The 18,134-nt window shown below is 34.2% G+C and overlaps 1 protein-coding gene across 4 annotated transcripts in view; it reads right to left on the reverse strand.

Moving 5' to 3' along the window:
- Positions 1-18,134, reverse strand: part of LOC109618378 (uncharacterized) — a 48,762-nt gene that overhangs the window by 15,315 nt on the left and 15,313 nt on the right. The window contains exon 1 of one of the 4 annotated variants that reach the window (XM_066078887.1): positions 5,687-5,825. The exons of 2 other annotated variants lie outside the window; for them this stretch is intronic. The gene's annotated coding sequence lies outside the window, so the exon portion shown is untranslated. Of the gene's footprint in view, positions 1-3,054; positions 3,200-5,686; positions 5,826-18,134 lie in introns of those variants that run through there. One more of the 4 variants, XR_010711935.1, reaches the window with a different exon arrangement.

An 18,134-nucleotide genomic window follows, 5' to 3' on the forward strand; every position in this document is an offset into this window, starting at 1 on the left:
ATGACACATTTCACGTTACCCTAGGCTTACTTTTATATTATTCGATGTTGATGAATATGATAAGACGAGAAAACCTAGACTGGACTTCTTTGTGTCTAATAGTTTGCGCCGGTCATGTAACCGCGCCGAAAAAAAAAATGGGAAAATGTAAAAGAGACAAAGGTTGCATCAAAACCACTTGCATTGATGCAGCGGAATTTTGAATAAATAACCATTGATGAAAAGATCCGCCTTGCAAGATGTTAGTGAAGGATGTGATAATGTTGCCTATTCTAATAGAAATTTCCAAAAGTGACATGCTCTTGGTTAAACATCAATATATTTAGCAGTCCCATACGATAAAATGGCTTTTAAATTCTTGGCAAGTTTAACAAATCCTTTCTATACTAAAATTAGCTGCAGAACTGGAGCTTTATCGGTAAATTTTGGTTAGAACCCTTATTTATTTCACAGAGCTGCATGTACAAGTATCAATAGATATTAACTATTGACGCACTCCGTTCTTCTCTTAAGAAATTCTTCGAACGTTTCAAATTGATTAGGTACATGATTTTATAAGGAATGGATAAATACATTGATTCAAAGTTTATTATTTGTATTTTGAAATGTAATGTTTAATTATCCCCCCCTTTTCCAAGAGAGAGAGAGAGAGAGAGAAAGAGAGAGAGAGAGAGAGAGAGAGAGAGAGAGAGAGAGAGAGAGAGAGAGAGAGAGAGAGACATAAAATTGCGATACAAAAAATGAAAACAAATACTAGTATTCAATTTCTGATGTTTAAATAGATAAGTCAAAGTTTTTTTCTTCAAAGTGTTCACATTCTAATATAGCAATGAAAATAAATCAAATAAAAAGATTCCTATTTCACGCATATGCCTGTGTCGCTAATTTTGTATGGGTCTCGGGAGTAAACATTTCTGAATAATTAAACAGCGATTCAACTGTTTTCTTTTGCTAGATAAAGCAGAAAAACTCCCTAACAAATTAGAGTTAGAAGAATGCGGTAACATTGAATTCATATTGATTTCCAGTGTAAGATACTTTTGCGCATGGAAACATTTATAATTTACGCGTGTGGTCCTACAGGACACAGAACAGTCTATGGCGGGTCTCTCCAGGAAAATTCCCCACAGAGAGATAACAGGAGCCGCCTAAATATCAATTGAATATCAAAAACTAGTTGAGATATCCCCCAATGATACAGTGTTGCAATCTTGCTCAAAGTGACAGCTGTCCAGTTGGACTGTTTGGTGGCCCCACCTTGCTTTCAACTCTTGAAGTACGTCCTCTTTTCATTCCATTGACATTTTTCGTTGATATTACATTGAAGTATAATATGGTGACCCTCGATGGCTCGAAGTCCAAGGGACCAAAGAAAAGTGATCAAGAGTTCGAGTTTTCAAGAGTTCGGAATTTTCGGGATTGACCGACTGGTTTTAAATTATGTATGAAAGAAATGTCTGCATAGTCTAAGCATTGTATTTTTGTTGACTGCTTTTCTAGTTTCTTTGGATAAAAAAAAAAGTTATTTTAGTTCAAATATGAAGAAATTTTCACTTGTCTTAAAAATATCTAGCTGTGTATAATATGATTTGATTTGAACATTAAAAATAATATGCAATCTTTTTGAATGAATCTTATCAAACTCATTATTACTTTTCAAAATTTCTGTTCATCATGTAAAATTAACACAACAATTCATCCAATAACTTTCTGCTGGAAATTTTATTACTAAACTGATTGTCTGAAAAATGCAAGGAAGCAGACATGAATTTTTTATAAGATGTACTGAAAAACTTTTCCGCACCGTTCCACCTCTGTATGCAATTAAATTTTATTGAACATTCGTAAAAAAATATTTATAATTCCAACATCAAGATTTCCGGTTATCATGCAAAATTTACGCACATTTTCCAAGAATTTTTAAGTCCGAATTTGCATTGCTGCCCGTTTTTTTTTTATTATCACTCAAGTGATAATCTGCAAAGACAAGAGCATGCACGGTATTCAATATTAATATTGTATATAGTGTACTGAAAAAATACCTCGCTACCTTTCAATATCCGCATATAAAATAGAGGGAAAAAACTACTTTGAGTGACAAAGTCACTTTTAAAAAAGAAGGAACCAATGAAATAAACATGCCTTGTAAGCGACAACAGGTATATTACCCGTTCTAATAGGGTACTGAATTCCGCTGATCTTTGAACGTAAAGCGCCTGCTCAGAAATGAGACGGATTAGCATTCGCTCTATGATGAAATATTAATGTTATCGCTGCATTATATGGAAGTATCACTCATAAAAACCACAGATCGATAAAGGTTGTATAGTTTCCGAACACATGGGTCTTAATAAGTATATTTTTCCTGTGACGGCCCTGGTCCGCCGTTCTTGATCCCGTGGGTATACAAGGGACACAAAACCTCTAATTACGGGCCATACACGGGGTGGATGATTTGTGTCAATATTTCGCAAGACAATGAAAATGAAGCTTCTGCAATGAAAATCTATAGTTACACAAAAGATTGTCCTACACTGCGGTAGCAGGCTTCTTTCTGATTTCAGGTGCGAATATAATGGCACACGAATACAAACAGAGTAGGGTGCCAAATCAATGAGAAATGGCGATAATTTACTGTCATTCAATATTTGCAGGTCAATTTGGACAATTTCAATATTTTTCTTTATCTTGTAAAATTGGAATGACGACACTTTTATAAGTTTTGATGGGATTAAGGACCAAACAAGATGGGTATTTGTGTTGCTCACAAAGGCGTTTTAAATGATTATCGGGGTTCAATTTAATTCATTTTTAACAACTTTTGCCTGATGAGAAATCTTCACATTAGGTAAATACCAACTCTCAACGGATTTAGGAAAAAAAAAATTAGCAAATTAAGTTTTTAATTTTTTTTTCTTATTCACGAAATAAGCTGTGCAGAAGAGATTTTTTTTTATCACCCCCCCCCCCCCAAAAAAAAAAACCACCAAAGCGACAAATATCACCCGCAGCCCCATCACAATGTTTCTGATAGAATTTATCGAAGAACTCTCTACGCCAACCATGAAAACAGCATGCATTTAGCTTCTATAAATTGTAAGTAGAGATTCTGGAGGTGGAAAATGACCCGTTAGGAGTGCCGCCAACATTTTGTCAACTAGGGTACATTGTGGATCCGACAAGCGATGGAGATGTATTTCTAAATTACACAATAGCATGCCTATGAATAGATGAAAAGCCTATATATTACAAAAGTCATTACAAATCTGAAGATGCGATGAAATGTAATATCCAGTGTCAATAAATTATTCAGAATTACTTCCTCTCTCAAATTCAATATTCCTTCGTGATTGTCATGTATGGGATATTAAGCTCCCTTTATATTCGCCCTATTATTTGCAATACATATAAACATATTTATACACAGGAGTGGATGCATGAATGAATGCATGTGAATGCGTTAATGTTATAAACTAGCATTTGAATTTGCAAACTTCATAGAGAATCAGAAAATTGATATAAATTATATGTAATTACATGATGGGCATTTGCATGCAGCTTAAAGAGTTGGATTGGGATGAGAATGTGTACGGATATTGTTTCTTTTCTTCGTTTTTCTACTTGAAACTCTCTCTCTCTCTCTCTCTCTCTCTCTCTCTCTCTCTCTCTCTCTCTCTCTCTCTCTCTCTCTCTCTCTCTCTCTCTCTCTCTCTCTTTGCGATCTTTACTGGGTACATGTACTATCCGACAAATCAATCCATTAATTAAACCGTGGGGTTTAAAACCTAAGTAAGTGTCAACTGTATTATTATTTCAAAGCTCAAGAATAGTCTCTGAAAGTCCTAAACAAAACACATACAACAACAATTAGATTAAGAAAGCAATTCTTGAAAAACAATTACATAGCCCTTCTCTTTTCTAATACAGCAGAGGTCATTATTACTATTGATCGGTGCAAAATGTTTAACTTTTGTATTGTCAGAGTCTGTAACATGCCCCCCCCCCCCCCACAACTCATATTCGTGACGATGAACAGTGAAAACGGTAGGCCTTACTGTATCCCAAAACAGCGCCAGTTGTAGGAAATGTACGGGATAACTTAATAAAAGAACCGGTATGATGCACCTTGGGGAAATCCGGAGGCTACAAATGGTTAATTATAGAATCCAGATGTAGACTTAGTAAGAAAAGAAGACAAAGCACAGGAATGGACAATGGCGATGAGGAATTTATGAACGTGTGACGGTTTCTGAACTACCAAGTTCACACTAGTTCACATAGTGTACACGACGACCTACTTTTAAAAGTACTTATACATGTACATGTATTGATCTATCTTTTAAGGTGAAAGCTTATGAGGTCATGAACTCATCCGACGATCTCGTTTCTTTAAAGTTAGTGCTAATCTTGTAAATTGTCAGTCTTCTTCAACTTTGCATAGTCTGGGGAGTTAATAACAGTTACTAGACTTTACAAGCATCTTCAAACCCTCCAAATTTCCCTTTTTACATGAACATGTATGTACTGTATACAGAGAAATATTCGCCTCCTTATATTTTCACCCCTTTCGCTATGTCTTAAAATAATCTCTTTTTAAACATAATATTGTGAGGGCAAATTCAAGAAGGTGCGAAAATTTTTGCAAGTGAAGAAGGGCAAAAATAACACTTTATACAGTATTCATAAAACGAAATATCGGCAAAGTAAAACTTTGGTATACTATATTATACATTCTGCTACAATATCATTTGATTGGATCAAACTCAACAATCTACAAATCTTAACATAGAATTCAAAAATAAAAACAACAGACTGGGCTGTAAACATGATAATATTTTTTAGAAGTTCAATTATATAAAGGCTTTACAGAATCTGACTACAAGCCCGACGAAGTTCCTTTTTTTCATCAAAAACAATTTTCGAAAAAATACATTCTTAGTACAATGCACTGATGATGTGAGTTATCTATCTTTACTTTTAAAAGTCAAATTGATTGATAAAATCAGTATGTAACAAGGATAGAGTTGCGACTCTTCATGAAATTATAGCAATCGCGTTTTTGACAAGAAAACAAGGTGGGCATTTCATCCTTATAAAAAATAAATGATAAAAAAGGCCGAGCTAGAGTTCTTGCGTAAAATTTGCATAAGCTTTTATGTAAATGAAATCGCTCATCTTGAGAAGAATTCTTTGAACTTTGGTAATGTGTTGGGGAGATTAAATTCTTATCATGCTTCTTTGTGAATTTTCGAAAATGCAATAAAATGGACAAAAGTCGCAATGGATACAGAAAGAAACACTTGAAATTGATTTTACCTGTGAATTCAGATAATGAAATTTCGTTAAAATTTTAAATGAAATAATAGTACATTTGACCTAAAGTTGCTGTGTCAGTGTGCTAGGGATGACCCGGTTTTAAATTGCGGCCAGGAGGAATTCGCCCTGATATGATTATTATGTTAAGTGACCTTGACCGTGAATCAGCGACCTTCACCAAGATAAGTTATTTCTAAAAAGAAAATGGGTGGGGAAGAGTCCTAGAACTTTCCTCTCATTGAGAAGGAAATTAATTAGCCTTGACAAAGTACACTTATCAACAGTTACTCTTACCAAAAAAGAGTATTGTGTGTCTACAGTTCATGAAACACAACGCTGATAGAAGAACAAAGTGACGGAATTCTCTTACCTTTTTTGTTGGATGTTCTGAAATTTAAATCGTCCTTTCTAAATTCAGATTTGTCGTGATATGAAAAAACAAATATCGAAACAACTTGGCAACTCGAGGTCTCAAACCGAACAGAGGTTGAATTATTTATGGCGGGATAGGATGCTTTTAGCACCTTTTTACGTATAGTATCATCTCCTTACAAAAGCATCGAATTTCCCGGTGAGAGAAACTTGTGATTGCATATTGGCGCCCTGAAACCACCTCTAATGGCCAACTAATCCAATTTCTCCATCAATTGAAGATTCTGAGACTAAAGTATGGAAGCTAATGACGGAATGATGAGAGAATCGTAACAGCCTTTGTCTTAATGAAAAAGCAGGATTATATGCTGTATATGAATGAAATATGTCAACATCGCGCAAAAAGCCGCTCTAATAACAGAGAATCTTCATTTTTATCTTCTTTGCGCGGACTTTGGGATGCTTATTATCAACATGCCGCACCATACTATTGTATTTAGAACTTAGCTTTATGAGGAAATTCATAACAGAATAATAACGGGATCTTAGACTTTCAAAATACACATGGTCATAATCGAGCATCTGTAAAAGACTTTCCTCAGCCGTTCGCATTTGATGGTTCTAGAGCGTCATAAATCTTCTATAAAGAGAAGATTGGAAATACAAAACTTGTTTATATCAAAGCTGAACAATATTTAGTTGTTATAGTTATTAGGAATTAATTTGATTAATTGACTTCAAATTGACTACATGTATATAAACACACAGAGGCACGACGTATGAAATGAGATATCAAAAGACTTCATTCTGCTACAATACGATTCCAGTTGTACAAAAAAAGGAGCGACATATCATAATTACTGAAGTTTACAGACTATATATAATATATTACCAAACGTTATGGAGAAAAGCAAACAAATATAATGACTTCTAAATCTTTTAAATGGAAAATATAAAGTTAAATTCCAATTTCGTATTCATATAAAAAAATGATTATCCTTTATTCTTGTAATCTTTGTTGAAATATTGTTAAATTGAATTTTCTTTTCTATGAATGCTTAACAAAATTGAATTATTGGTGTATGCAGCAGTTTTCGAGGCTTCCATATGGAGGAAGATTCGATTTTAAGCCAGTTGTTTAGCTTTAATATCTTTAATTTGATTTTGGAAGAGAAGAAGCTATTTAAGCCGTGAACTTTTCCGAACTATATTTTCTTAATCGAGAGAATGTTGTTGACTTTCACGCAGTTCCATTTAGTGAAGAGTACAACAATTAAAATAGAGAGAGATTCCTAGATGCCATAAGTATGGAGTTTATCTCTATGATATCACGTGATAAATGTAGACGGAAGGTACGAACAAAATCCCTGAAGATTTAATCTTATTATACAGAAAATACACGCAGATAAAAAGTCATCTTCGCTAGCCAAGGGTTTTCGGTCCACTTTGCTCCCCAAGTGGACCGAAAACCCTTGGCTAGCGAAGATGATAAAAAGTACACAAAGTCTGAGAAAGAATCGGTGAAAACATAATATATGCTTCCTTTGCCCATTTTCAGTTGACCCCAAAATTATGGCTATTGTCTTTAGCTTAAAGCAATGACACAAAGCAAAAAGTACTGTAACATGGCGAAGTGATATTATTAGTCATCTTTACAGACCCCCGCTGTTTACATCGGTAGGCAAATCTAGCTACTTTTCAACATCCATATGCAAAATGTTGTTGAAAATAGCCAGACACTGGTATAAGGTATTCTAGATAATTCAATTGTTCTATGACTGATCGAACGGTACAAAGTAAGATTCTAACCGTCTTTTCTCAAGGGGGTCGTCTCATTTCGTCCACATCTATGCCGAATATTCCCTAAATTCCCGAATAATTCGTGAAAAGGAAAATCATGTATAAAAGCGGAGGAACAATCAATATACAATGTTTTTATGAATTTGATAGCCACCAGTCTTTTGATGGCAAGATGATGAAACAAACGTGAAATAGGTTATGACAGTTAATTCTTTATAAATCGTAGATACTTGCCAAATACGCACCCTATTTCATCACATATTTGGCACCAAGGAATTGAATCATCGTATTACGGGAATTTACTGTACAAAAAACCATTTAAGTACTAGACGAGAGAAGGAGTTAGGATTTTCTTTTTCTCTCAATTTCAGCAGGGTTTTTAATGAAATACGGACCCTGTGCAACAATAGCAATAATCAATATGTGACTTTTGTGTATGCATGAAGAATCTATATTTTACTAACTTAAGGTATCATGCAACTTACATAAAAGTAACTTACATAAAAGTATCGAACAACATATTAATGTATTTGTTTGAAATGGTAAAGGAACATTTATTCGATATTTTTTTTATTTTGGGGGAGATTAGGGAGGGGCAGAGGGTGCGGTTTAAACAAAATGCCTTTTTGTATGATTTTTGTACGATTTTGATTTATATAAAATAAACTACCTACTAAGTTTATGAAAGATGTATTAAGAAATGACATACAGGTGATGGGTGTTACCTGAAATGGTTCTAATCTAGAAATTTGTTAGCGTAGAGAGAGGTAGAATGTAACTTTATTTACATGTAACTGGTTCAAATGGGAAAAACATTTTTATTGCATGCTACAGTGTATATGTATGTAGCTTTTAAAAAAAGCTAAAAAAAATTATTTTTTTCTTTATGATTAATCTAATCATCGGGCATGATCATCGAGTCCACAGCAAAATGTCTTCATTGAATCAAAAACCTTCATCAAGACTTTTCCTGTAACCAAACACTTTTGTCTCGTTTTTTGAGCAATTTCAAAAATCTATAGTTAATCAAATACTTGAGGCATCCCTAGGAATAATTCCTATACACGAAAACTAATTTCCGTGAATAGGATAATTAGCAACCGCTTAAGTTGTCTTCTGCGTGTATTGTTTTTCGGGTGTTTCGGTAAAATTTACAGGATGGACCCTGTGATCGTATTCTAGTTTCCTTCGAGTCTGCAATTCAAAACTCAGAAGTGCCCAAGACAACGCACTGAAGAGTTCAAATGAATGGATGGATCTTTCAAACGACTTCCTTTGATCGCGGTTATTGAGACGCTTTGATACATAAATTTTGTACGACTTCCTCTTCTGTTCTACATATATTCGTCGCCTCTTGGATTTGGATATTTAACGGAATATGATTGAATGCGATAAAAAAAATCACCAGAGTAAACGTTGTTATTTCAAAACATGTTACAGAATATTTCATTCCTCGCTGAGTTACAAAGTTACCAATCTTTTTCTTTTAATTGACAGACATAACGATAACAGTAATCTTACCAAATATGTGTTTTAAGTGCAATTGAAATCTGTATTTTGATCTTACTTTAAATATCTGGTAAATTAGCTACAAATTATTATACAATATACATAGAAAAAAGTTAAAAACATGTGTATATGCGTTTTTCATCGATATTTTTTTTTTTTGCATATCTTCTTTTGAATAGTAAATTAAAATTCACCCGCACTCAGAAAGAGTTATGACTCAAATCCAAATAAATCATAAACCTGTCAGAAGAATCAATCATACTGAGCAAAGGAAAGGTTGGGGGTCAGGAACATCATAACTCTACATCTGGTGAAACAATATTTGCGATGATGCAACAAATTTGTTTTTATAGAGACGACGTTGACTTGCTAATGCCATCTTTCATTTAGAATTATTGGGCCCCAGGGTAGCGTCCAATTTAGATATTCAATTTGTGGACCGACTGTTTGGTCTCTGGTTCCCGTCCTACAGAGGGCCTCGATTAGTCATCACCAACGTACACACAAATTCAGCATGTCAGATCCTCAATATATTTGGAGGATATATGCCCATGGAGTGACCTTCTCATCTTACGAATCCATTATAAGGAAATTTTCTCGCAGACTTTAATTCCTGTTTGTCTTCGACGTTATAGATCGTTGGGTCCTCTCTTCTCTCTCTCTCTCTCTCTCTCTCTCTCTCTCTCTCTCTCTCTCTCTCTCTCTCTCTCTCTCATTGGGATGTGCCGAGCGGAAATTAAGATTTGATAGAATAGGAAGAAAGTCATGGTGTATTGTTTTGTACTTGTACTTATTCAAAATTTTTATTAAAATATATTGTTGAATCCGATTTTCAAATTTTGCTTTACAATAGGATAGCCTCGATTTACCTTTTTTTTTTTTTTTTTTTTTTTAAACTGATAAAAGATATTGATATCTTAATTCCTATTTGTGTAGAACTTTCTAAAAATCTTGTTTTTTGAGGGTTAAAGCCCAAATGAGTCTTAAACCCCAAGCTGTAACTTTCTAAGAAGGTAAAAAAGTAAGTAACGTGGAAAAAATTATTTCTTCCTTTTAATCTGATAGAGCCCTTTAATGTGTTGTGTATTGATCAGACAATTTAGATATCAGGATAATCACATTGAACAAGACAAGTGATGAAATTTAGTTTTCCCTCGGGACTAGAAGAAATGAAATAATTCATTTCCAATATGCCCGGATTACGATAAACAAAAGACAAATTGGAGGAACCAATTTTTTTTCTATCTCCAAAGCTCCAGACTTCAGGATTGCAGAAATGTGGATAATTTTTTTCTCAATAAAAAGTGACAAAAATCAATTGTAAATTAGATAAACTTGACAGAATGATGTAAACATGCCTTTCTTTAAATAAGCTTTTCAGTAATCAATCAATCTATCTATCTATCTATCTATCTATCTATCTATCTATCTATCTATCTATCTATCTATCTATCTATCTATCTATCTATCTATCTATCCATCCATCCATCCATCCATCCATCCATCCATCCATCCATTCATTCATCCATCCATCCATCCATCCATCTATCTATCTATCTATCTATCTATCTATCTATCTATCTATCTATCTATCCATCCATCCATCCATCCATCCATCCATCCATCTATCCATCTATCTATCTATCTATCTATCCATTCATCCATTCAACCATCCATTCAACTATCAATCCATTGCTTCATCCATCCATTCAACTATTTACCCATCCATCCATGCATTGTTAGGTTTTTTTTTTACTTTAAATCATGTAAATGAAACATAGAATGTATTCAACGAGAAAGGACAAAGACAAAACACTGCAAATTGCAAGACTGTACAAATGTTTTTGAGTGTCATTATATATAATAAATAAATATAAATATAACCCCAAACATATACCCCAAACAACTTTCCAACAATATGAACACTTTTGCCAAATAATTTAAAACAAAGTAACAATCAACCAACCTAGAACTCAATTTTATGTAAGAAATGGATCGCATACTTATATGTCATCATTACTAACATACAAACCATTGAATAAAAACGCCAACCACTTTCAAACCAACCGTCCGATAAGTAAAACCAACCGAAACCTCACTCCAACCAAGTAATATCACCACTGAACTAACTAATCAAAAAACATTCATACTGACCAGCAAAAATCCCATTCATTATATTAAGTGATACCAACCAATAAACTAATAAAACATTGCCAACCATCAAATTAATCACTCGAGCTAAAAAAAAATTACCTCCATCCCCACCCATCAACACCAATCCCCCCACCGTAAAGACAAAAAGAAACCAGCTTCATTGATTACCTTTAAATTTGATTTTAAATACTAGTACCCTGCCAAATCGTAATCTACCCAAAATATTATCCGAAAGCGGAAATTTTCTATAATTCCAACACATTTCTTTTTGTTGTAACTAGAGATGAGTTAACGTATTTATTCCCTAATCACCATTAAATGAGAAATTTCAGTATTAACGTAATGACATACGAATTAATAAAGTCTAGATTTATTGCATGCATTGGCAAGGATGAGTGAGAACAAGCAACGCTCGACGCATGAAATGTAACTATAAACTCATAAAATAGCGTCGGGTTTTCCTTGATATATAGTGACCTTAAATGGGTGGCTATTAGTTTTGCTTCAGAAGAGAAAATGTTTTCTGTCATAACTTATGTCTGATCAACAAAATATGCGAGACTTTTTAGCTCGCCTGGCAAAGTTACATGTAGCTATTACAAGGCCTATATCGTCGGCTATGGGGCTCAGTGTTGCCAAATGAGTTTCCTCAAGAGCGGCTTCTAGCGTGAAATCTATCATAAATCTAAACAATATCTCATCATATAAGAAAAATCACTGTATTGTCCAACAGACGTTGTTGAAATGATAATAACAAGCCCAATATTTTGAAGATACGAAATGACAAAACTGTTACATGTATATGGCTACATATTGTTGTAACTCCACAATATTTGGATTGGGTTAATTGTTTGACATTTGAGTTGCATTTAAAAACATGATTTATATATGATTAATTTGTTTGTACAATAATTAATAACTTTGTGCAAGTGGTATGGAGTTTGTCCTGGCTAGATTCTTATTTGCAATCCTCGATCACATGCCCTGTTTTACGAGGGTCAATAAAATAATACGAAGACAATGTCGCTGTCTATCATATATTTTTCATGAAAGTCATACTTAACAGATTATTCAGTGCATCAACACTTATGTTATTGATATGCGAAGTTTAAGTCCATTTGATGAAATGATATTTTTGTTACCCCTTTTTAAAAACATGTTTTGTCACCACGGCGCACGGTAACGTTCAAAGCATGACGTCAAGAATTAACATGCACAGTTTATAGATATACCCCATTTTTATATCACGCTTAGTCTCTTGAGCCTGTCTCCTTACAATTTAAAATGGCACTGAACCACTTAACATCTTATTTGCACACATTTGTTCGAGAATCATAAGTTAGTTCTTCAAAGTTTTCATTTTCTAACCGCGTATCTCTTAGTTTACAGTAAGGATAACCCTGGACGTCGGTTGACGTTATTTATTTTTTGACCAAATATTTACAGATACATGTATTCTACTCTCTTTCGGACTGTTTTATATTCAAAATACAATTACAACCACCCCACAAAATTTATTACAATTAAACACAAACTTGCAAATAATTGTTGACTTATTTTTTGCACCATTGAGCATTTTCACAGCTTGTATCAGCTTTTTTCCTGAGTTAAATCCATTTTGTGCGTACTTCTCGTTGCGCCGTGACGTTCGGCGACGACGATGTTTTTAGTCAATTCTAAAGAGGATTATCTGTCTTTAGTTACTAATATCTGTTCGACAAAACAATGTATCCCGTAATTTTTTGGAACATAAAATACCAAGACCAATTTAATTAAAATTAGAATTTCCATCCACTCCCCGGTTTTTGATATGTCGCGTGCATTGACCTCTTTTTTTGATGTTAGTATTCTCTTAGCTTGAAAAAAAGTGTGAAAAAATTGATAATTTCATTGCAACTGAGTAACATGCTGAGGCACGCGACATATCGAAAACTGGGGAGCGGATGGAAGTTCTAATTTTAATTAGATTGTACCAAGACAATACTTAATTTCAGGTTTCAATATAATTTGGTTTTTAGCCCAATTTATAGAGATATTACTTTTCACATTTTATGTTTTTTTGTTGACATAACACAAATTTTGACCGTGCGCCGTTACCTCAATTTTGCAGGATTAGATTCTAGATAATTCTTAGAAAGGAAGGAATTTATTAACTTTTTCTTCTTGCAAATTGTTTGAAACTATTGCTAAATTATGTTTACCAAATTTAGTAATGATATGACGTTAAGTAACATAGCTATGACAAAAGTCTTCGTATTTTTTGATTGACCCTCGTATAATACATATATTATTCTAGTAGATAAAAAAATCGAGAATTTAATTGACTAGACTGAATATGTTATCTACATGAAGTGATATTTAATGGTTTTGTATGTACAAGTAAACAATAGGCCCATGGGCAATACCGCTCACCTGAGCAACAATGGCCTTTAAAAATCAGTTTTGTAAAATCGTATACAAAATATCTTTACAATGCAAAACTAGATCCTGTATTGAAAAAAAATCAAATTTTTTCTCCAGATTTTCTTCTGTTAAACATTGAGACCCTTCTGAAACTGGATGATTTCATAGTTATATGTCATATTGAGCATTGTAGTTCTCCAGAAGATCTTAATCAGCTGTTTATATAAATATAAGTATAAACTATATCAAACTTTGAAACCCCTAGTGGCCCAAGTATTGTCCACAGTCTAAACAATGAGAATTGACATATGTCAAGATGCTTGCATATAGGTAATACTATATATTTGAACATTTGAGTTTTGAGCATAATCAAATTTCTTTCTTACTAGTATGTAAACAAAACCAACCCCTCTCCCTTCCCAATTGTGGCCTCATCCTACCCCTTGGGATCATGATTTGAACAAAGTTAAGACTATTTGTATATTGCCTGAGAATGCTTTTACACAAGAGACAGCTTGTATGGTCGATTTTATATTCCTATCTAAAAAATTGATCCTCATTGTGACTCCACTCTACCCACAGGTATAATGATTTGAACAAACTTGAATCTACACCACCCGATGATGCTTCCATCCGAATATTGGCTTTTCTGGCTGATTGGTCTTTGATAAAAATATTTTTGAAAGTTACTAACAAACGTTCATTATTTTTTAATTTACCCCTTTGAAATAAAATGAATTCCCTAACCCAAATCTGCTTTGTGCAAAGTTTGGTTGAAATTGACCAAGTGGTTCTAGAGAAGAAGTCGAAAATTTAAATTGCTAACAGACGGAGAGACAGACTGACGCCGGACAAAATGTGATCAGAAAAGTTCACTTGATCTTTTAGCTCAGGTGAGCTAAAATGTATTTTCCGTATACAAGTATTTTGTCATTGACCCTGGTGAATGATCTATGCTCGTTTGAACCTAAGGAGATATCAAACAAAGCATGCGGATTGAAGAGCACATAGTCAAATGTTTTTTCATCTTAAAGTTATGTACATGTATGTTCAAATAAAAAAAATTCAATAACACATGTACGGATATCTACTCATACCACCACACCAAGTATTTGCTTGAAGAATAACTAGACTTTGACCCGTGCGTGCACGGATTGACATTGGATACTGTGGTTTCATCAATATTCGCTGAATACCAATTTTCGTGGATTTCGTTGTTAAGTTGATCCACGAATCTTAATGTTCATTGAAGTTCAATTTCAACTAACATTTTGTATTGAAAGGATCATTGGCCACGAAATTACGTATCCTTGAAACTGTGGTTTTCAGAAAATCCACGAAATTTGATACCCACGAAAATTAATGAAACCACAGTATTATGTCGGGCATTTACGTAATAGATTTTGAAATTTGCACACCATGTTGACATTCAGAACTCTCGGAATTTTTCATATTTAACGCACTGAGTTAGAGTTATATCCCGTATTTTCTTTCATGAACAGAAAGTATAGCAAATTTTTAATGAAAATTTACACGTATTTATATAATCGATTTTGAGTTTATCCATGCAAATGTGGTATTGTGGAAACATAAACTAAAGAGCATCCCGTGATTTAGCGTGAATGTAATGCGTATGCACAAGATTGTAAAATCCGAAAAATTCAGACGATTTCCGGATTTTTTAAAGGAATTTAAGTAGAGTATTTATTAACGAAGCCTGATTGAGAAAAAAAAAATTGGTAATCACAAAGTACCAATGATGTTAAAAACATATATAACAAAAAACAGACTTAGTACTCTTCCGGTTTCTCGGTATTAAAGCCCAAAAATTCGAGTCTATTATTTTAATATAGTAGTATAGATGTCTGTCTAGGTCTCTTTAGTATAATTTAATTTATTATTCATATCGGACAAGAAAGATAGCATGATGTTCTCGAATATTCTTAAAGGTAAGGTAATTCTATCTGTTTTGAATATACCATATATTATTTCTTTAAGGCATACAGTAAATCCTATCAAAAAATAGCATCATTTCGTAGTTTGGATATACCACAGAGATTTTCAAATACTTTTTTGCTAGCGCTCTCGAGCGCTAGCAACTACGTTAGTATCTTTCACTGGAATACGCATGCTCGACTCCAAAGTAGGGGATTCTGGGAATACTGTACTACTGTAGATAAACTGTACGATTTGAATTTCGTTTTATCATCTTCACATGAAGTTTTGTGTTTTATTGTAAATGTCAAAGAGTAACAGTAGGTTAGGTCTCATAATGCAAAGTTATTTTCAATATTATAATAAAAAGCTAGCTTTATCTTAAATTCCTTCAAGCTCGGAAAACAACATCGGATATGTTTTCTGAGCTTGCCGGAAAGGCCCGAGAAGATACAATAGCTACAAAACAGTACCAATGCTTCTTGAAAATGTTTACCTTGAAATTGAAATTAGTAAATACATAATGATTAAGGCACAGTCAATAAGCTATGCATCTGCCGACGTGAAGCCCACTCTAGATTCACAATTCTAAATTGAGACCCCACTCCAGTGTTCAACTGTTCAACTTCAGTACAATTCCGGTACACCACTGTGTTTTCCTGTTGTTAATTAATAAATTCAGAAATTGAAACCAATGTTAAAGAAATCTGCTTCTTTGTTTTACGATGGCTACTGTAACAGCGCTAGCTAAGCAATCTTTTTTAAAAAGATAAGCTTTTTTAAGATGTGTATCATAGATAGTCATCAAAAAAGAAAAAAAACTGATAGTACATTGCATCCTATTTTTAATTTTGTTTTCCAATTTTTACATTACCCCCCCCCCCCCCCCCCCCCCCCCCACACACACACACACGAGGACATAAAATCCACCAAAGACACAATTACATATACATTACACATTCATGTTTAAAAAAAATTTGATAAAATATTTGTATTTTTTTCCTTTTTAATTTTCTATTTAAAAAATGTATATACTAACGACTGACGACCGCGGGTAGCCATAGGCCAACTCGACTTCCCGCACCCTTCCCACAATGCACCGCAATGCGGTAGTAGTAGTTAGATATGACGAGGTTCTCGTTAACATTTATGGACTCCAGTGTTTGTTAATGACACGCGAGGGAAATTGTTGATTGCATAATTATCCACAAACTCGTTTTATTGCCGTCACTTCAGCTTAGTGCTGATTCGCTGCGGAAGAGAAGACCCAACGCCGCGTATTCCTCGAGGACGAGGGGCTTGCATCCTAATCCTTGCCCGTGTACACGCGAAGATAGTCCCCCCAAGCCAAGAGGGCATAAAACAGTGCAGCAGTAATCTGCTGGAACCATCGCCTCAGAATATGGCCGGAATTCACGTAACCCGCATGTATCGGCCATCCCAAGAGTCGTATATGTCTTAACTTTTCATCCTGATTAACCAAATTTAAACGATCGCTTTTTCTTTTTTACCACCAATTGGTTTCTTTTTCAATTTGGCAGTTAAGTTCCCACGAGGTTAAGTTAACAAGTTCGCTTTGATTATCAATTTAAATATTTATTTGATCCATGATATTTGCTTAAAGGAGAAGCAATTACAAAAATGCAAGGTAAAACTATAAAATAAATGTTTCGCATTTTATGATAATTTCTCTTAAAAATCAAAGGGTCTCTCTCTCTTAAAAATCAAAGTATGTCTGTCTGTCTGTCCGTCCGTCCGCCCCCCCCCCCTCTCTCTCTCTCTCTCTCTCTCTCTCTCTCTCTCTCTCTCTCTCTCTCTCTCTCTCTCTCTCTCTCTCTCTCTCTCATATAAACGTAACAAACAATTGGTCGTTCGATGATAGACGTTTGATATTTTGCCACATGCTTATGATGCTCATAACGTTACATGTATTCATCAAAACTCGGTTACTCGATATCAATTAAGATACAGCAACCATAAGGTCGATATTTTTTCAGGAACACAAAATTTATGCTGGTTGAAATGTACAAGAAAAATAACAGTACCGTTTTATTACCTTTTCCATAACGAGGGCTTATTCATGATCAGTTAGTTTCGAGAATGGGCTTGGGGAGAAGGGGGGGGGGGGGGGCGGTGGGGGCGTTTAAAACTATTTCAAAAGAGTGACAAATTGATTGGACCGAGAATTATGATGGGGCTCAATTGAAGACGTCTAAGCTGGAGAGTTGTCAATCAAGGCAATGGCCATCAACCCGTGTTAATGGCAATAATCTTCTCTATGGATTGTTGGCTGCATTATATACAGTCGTTTATGTGTTTTGGGACCTTGTAACTTTTGACAGAAAATCGATTTATCCTGGTTCCTATGTCCTGTTGGTTTTCCTTATTTGATGCAAATTATAAGGTTAAGGGTCAGCTTATACATACTGGGTTTGATGACAGCTTCTAGGACAATCATATTCATATGATAATCGAAATTTGAACAGTGAAATGGTGTATTTATTTATTTTTCAGTACTTGTTGATCAAATCATTTTTTAAAATGGATTCCAAAATGAATGCGCGATAATTGATAAAAACTTATAGAACCCCCCTCCCCCCCCCCCCCACACACACAAAATAAACAAAAACAAGAGAGACAATAAA

This window comes from Magallana gigas, chromosome 3, assembly GCF_963853765.1.
Source record: "Magallana gigas chromosome 3, xbMagGiga1.1, whole genome shotgun sequence".
Lineage (NCBI taxonomy): Eukaryota > Metazoa > Mollusca > Bivalvia > Ostreida > Ostreidae > Magallana > Magallana gigas.